General features: G+C 41.0%; 1 non-coding gene across 1 annotated transcript; it reads left to right on the top strand.

Moving 5' to 3' along the window:
- Positions 1 to 356: 356 nt before the first annotated feature.
- Positions 357 to 463, top strand: LOC114893539. Its single transcript, XR_003792954.1, has one exon. It is a non-coding gene; the product is annotated as a U6 spliceosomal RNA (small nuclear RNA).
- Positions 464 to 5,235: the final 4,772 nt, after the last annotated feature.

Raw genomic sequence — 5,235 nt, 5'->3', positions numbered from 1 at the left:
CAGGGCAGTCACTTGGTCAGCAAGTATCACCCCAGTCTCACTGCAGCTGAGACCTGCCATACAGAGTGAGGAATCTGCCCCTAAAATCTCAGGACCTAAGTCAATGGGCTGTTTCCTAATTCTCCTCAGAATCCTATGTACCTCACAAACCAGCATTCAGCTATGCTCCTCCAACTAATTTTTGCATTTGCTGCTACATATTTGGATTTGGGCCTCTGAAACACTGAGATGAATTTACGTAAAATGGGCAAATGATCATTTTGAATTTTGTAAGTGTTACTTAATGTTTTCTTACTGGACCTGCAGAACTAACAATGTCTCATTAAAGATTCCAGACATTCAAGAAAGGATAAGTAGTGCTCGCTTCGGCAGCACATATACTAAAATTGGAACGATGCAGAGAAGATTAGCATGGCCCCTGCGCAAGGATGACACGCAAATTCGTGAAGCATTCCATAATTTTTAAATTATTGAATGTGGAAGAGAAAATCAAGCTTAGTAGTTGAAAATTATTTTCAGAGCTTTAGATGGCCATCATGCACCAAATGTCAGTCATTTTTATTGTTTATACGTGCCTTCAAAATTTTATTTACAACTTCCTTAATTATCTTTATGCCCATTATTTGATTCTTTTTTTTTTTTTTTTTTTTTTTTTGTGATACGCGGGCCTTTCACTGTTGTGGCCTCTCCTGTTGTGGAGCACAGGCTCCGGACCCGCAGGCTCAGTGGCCACGGCTCACGGACCCAGCCGCTCCGCGGCATGTGGGATCTTCCCGGACCGGGGCATGAACCTGTGTCCCCTGCATCTGCAGGTGGACTCTCAACCACTGCGCCACCAGGGAAGCCCCTGATTCATTTTTAAACTTAAGAATATGTTATATTTGTTGATTTGACTTTGTCCTGACAAATTATGTGTATATTTGTATATATTTATGTAATAGCATATAATACAATAGAAAACATGTGTATATATTTACACACAAAAGAAAGAAAGGATGAGTAGAATAAAACTGTCATCTGCGGATAAATGATTGGCTACGTAGAAACCCCCAAATGATATGCAAATATAGTGTCTGAACTCATAAGGGAGGTGTGCAAGACTGCTGGATACAAAAACACTTGCATTTAACTATATACCAGCAAGAATCAGTTAGAAAATGTAATTTTCTTAAAAAGATACTCATTTCTAAAGGCCACCAAAAAAAATTAAAGTACCTAGGAATAAATCTAGAAAGGATATGTAAACCCTTTGTGGAAAATGATCAAACTTTAAATGTCATTCAAAAAGATCTAAAGAGATGGAGAGAAAGACAATGTTCTTAGAAAAGAAAATTTTAAATCATAATTCTGTTAATTCTAGCCAAACTCATCTATACATTTAATCCTTTAATGCAATGTCTATAAAAACATCTCAACAGTTATTTTCAAGGGACTTGAAAAGCTGTTTCAAAAATGTATGTGGGGACTTCCCTGGTGGCACAGTGGTTAAGAATCCGCCTGCCAATGCAGGGGACAGGGGTTCGAGCCCTGGTCCAGGAAGATCCCACATGTCGCGGAGCAACAAAGCCCGTGAGCCACAACTACTGAGCCTGCGCTCTAGAGCCCACGAGCCACAACTACTGAAACCTGAGTGCCTAGAGCCCGTGCTCCATAACAAGAGAAGCCACTGCAATGAGAAGCCTGCGCACTGCAATGAAGCGTAGCCCCCGCTCGCCACAACTAGAGAAAAGCCCGCGCGCAGCAACGAAGACCCAACGCAGCCAAAAATAAATTTTAAAAAAATGCATGTGGTAGAACAACTGTCCAAGACAGCTAAGACACTTCTGAAAAAGAGTTAGTAGGAGCATGGGGTGCAGTGGCGGGGGCAGCTACCCAACCAGATACTATGACTTACTGTTAAAGCTGGAGTAATGAAGACTGTTCATTGGAACAAGGACAGAAGATGGACCAATGGAACACAATAGAGGAGCTCGAACAATATTCATGTGTATGTGGAAGTCTGATTTATGACCAAGAGGACATTTCAGATAGTGATTAAAGCCTGGACTCTTTGAGAAATGGTGTCGAGACAATTGGTGAATTAAATACAAATAGGTGAAATTGCATCCCCGTCTCACAACATAAAAAAAAAAAAAAAAAAAAAAAAAGGCCCATCCATTCTGGGACTTAAATATGAAATACAAAAGTGTAAAATTTTGGGACTTCCTTGGTGGCGCAGTGCATAGGACTCCGTGCTCCCAATGCAGGGGGCCCGGGTTCGATCCCTGGTCAGGGCACTAGATCCCACATGCATGCCACAACTAAGAGTTCACATGCCACAACTAAGAGTTCACATGCCACAACTAAGGAGCCCACCTGCTGCAACTAAGACCCAGCACAACCAAAAAAAAAAATGTGTAAAATCTTTATAAGGTGACTAGAGAAATATTTTACATGCTCAAGGATAGGGAGGATTTTGTAATCAAGAAGAAAAAGCCTAAATGATAAAGGAAACAACTGATAAATTCAACTACATTTTAAAAAGAGTGCAAAAAGACAACTTGTTGGGGAAAGATATTTGGGACATATTTCACTAACAGGATTAATATACAGAATATATAAAGTACTTTCATGAATCAAAAAGAAAAAGTAAAAATAAATTGTAAACATGAGCAAAAGCCTTAAGGAAGCATTTCACAGAAGAGGAAACACAAATGGCCCACCGACATGTGAAAAGATGCTCAATCTCATTAGTCATCAGAGAAATGCACACTGGAAACCTTGATGAGATACCCTTTCACACCTAGTCTTAGCACACGTACTCCTTCACACCTACCAGACTGACTATAATTAGAAAGTCACTCAGCCCAGGGCTTGGAGACGATGTGAAGCAATGGGAACTGCCATTCACCACTGATGGTAACATAACTTGGTACAACCACTTTGAAAAAAGCTAGACCTTTTCTAACAAAGATTAACATGCACACTTTCTACCACCTAGCAATTCCGCTCCTGTGCTATGTACCCTAGACAGACTCCTGCCCAAGGGTTCCAGGTGACATGCACAGAGGTTCACTGCAGGGTTTTTTAGTAGAGTCAGGACCTGAGGGAGAAAGAAAGGCTCCTGGGGCACAAAAGGTAGGGTGCCATTCACCCCAAGGGTTGTGTAGGTCGTTGACTCTAATATCACACCCTTGGTGTCTGCAGTGGGTTGAATGGTAGCCCCCCAAAAGGGGGCCTGAAACATATGAATGTGACCATATTTGGAAAAAGGGTCTTTGAAGATGTAATGAAGATAAGGATCTAGAGATGAGATCATTCTGGATAATTTGGATGGGCCCTAAACTTAATGACAAGTGTCCTTATAAGAGACACAGAGAGGGAAGAGGGACAGTCAAGTGAAGATGGCAGAGATTGGAGTGATGCTGCCACAAGACATAAACCAAGCAACACTTGGAGCCACCAGAAGCTAGAAGAGGCAAAGGCTCTCTCCTTCAAAGGGAGTGTGGCCCTGCTGACATCATGATAACAGATTCCTGGCCTCCAGAACTGTGAGAGAATACATTTTGGTTGTTTCAAGCCACCCCATGTGTGGTCATTTGTTATGGCAGCCAAGGAAACTAATATAGGGTCTCTCTGCCTCACTGTAGCCCCAGTTCTGCTGCTCAGAAGAGTAAAAAAAGGAAACCATCCTACTGTCCAACAACAGGAATAAATTCTGGTGTTATCTCACAAGGGAACATTACAGCCCAACGAATGAACTGCAGCCACATGGGTCAATTTGAAAGAACCTCCAAAAAAAAATGTTGAGTGAAAGAAGTCAGGGAAAACTACAAATATATGCTTCCATTTATATAAATTTCAAAAATAGGCAAAAGGAAACAATGTATTGTTTAGGTTCTCACGCACAGGTAGTAAAGCTATAGAAAATAGCAAGTGACTGACTAACACAAAATAGTGACTACAATTATTTCTGGGAGGGAAGAGGCACTCGCAACTTGCAAAGTTATGGGATTTTAGCTGGATGCTGGGGGACTTCCCTGGCGGTCCAGTGGTTAAGACTCCACACTTCCACTGCAGAGGGCGTGGGTTTGATCCCTGGTCCTACATACCACGCAGTGTGGCCAAAAAAAAAAAAAAAAAAAAAAAGCTGGACGCTGGGTACAACGGTATTTCTTATTTCTCTCTACACTCTACGTGTACCTTTTATAGACTTTTTGATACCTTTGATATTATTTATAACAAAAATGAATTAACAAAGAAAGTTTAGGCTTATGGAAATTAATCTTGTCGGTATGCTCTCCTCAGACGAAAGATGCCACAGGACATGGGCTAGTTAGATCATAAGTCATTCAGTCCATCACCTGACACATACGCACCAAGCTCCAAGAAGGGCTGATACTGTGCTAGGCTCTGACCTCCAAAATGAGGGCACAGATTTGCAGAGAAAAGTCTTGGGAGCTTGGAGAAGACAGAGAAAACACACTGACTTATTTGCAAAATTAATTTGCAAATTGAAACGTGTGTGGTTTTTTTTAACATCTTTATCGGAGTATAATTGCTTTACAATGGTGTGTTAGTTTCTGCTGTATAACAAAGTGAATCAGTTATACATATACATATATCCTCATATCTCTTCCCTCTTGCGTCTCCCTCCCTCCCACCCTCCCTACCCCACCCCTTTAGGTGGTCACAAAGCACCGAGCTGATCTCCCTGTGCTATGTGGCTGCTTCCCATTAGCTATCTGTTTTACGTTTGGTAGTGTATATATGTCCATGCCACTCTCTCACTTTGTCCCAGCTTAATACGGTATTTGTTTTTCTCTTTCTGACTTACTTCACTCTGTATGACGGACTCTAGGTCCATCCATCCACCTCACTACAAATAACTCAATTTCGTTTCTTGCAAATTGAAATGTGTTTAAGGGTCACGACTTACAACATTTTCCGTTACCCCAAAGCCTGAAAGCTTTCAGTGTTTGATAAAGGGATAAATCTACTGACTGGATAAATTCCATCTGGTTAAAAATGGAAGAAAGAACACATGCACTTAACACCCCAAAGCTCACTAAAATAAGATGAAGGGATTTTTTTTCTTTTTTAAGAAAGACATAAACCCAGAAGGACAACATGAATAGGAGAAGAGACAGCAGAAAGAAAAAAAAGAAAGAAAGAAGAAAAAGCAAACCAAAATAAACAAAAACCCAGCAACAACAAGAAAAAGAAAGCTGGAAAGCAGATGGATGAGTGGTTTCC

Source organism: Monodon monoceros, unplaced genomic scaffold, assembly GCF_005190385.1.
Source record: "Monodon monoceros isolate NGI ecotype Baffin Bay Population unplaced genomic scaffold, NGI_Narwhal_1 Super_Scaffold_12, whole genome shotgun sequence".
In the NCBI taxonomy this organism is placed as follows: domain Eukaryota; kingdom Metazoa; phylum Chordata; class Mammalia; order Artiodactyla; family Monodontidae; genus Monodon; species Monodon monoceros.
This window is presented reverse-complemented; position numbering and strand designations above follow the sequence as displayed.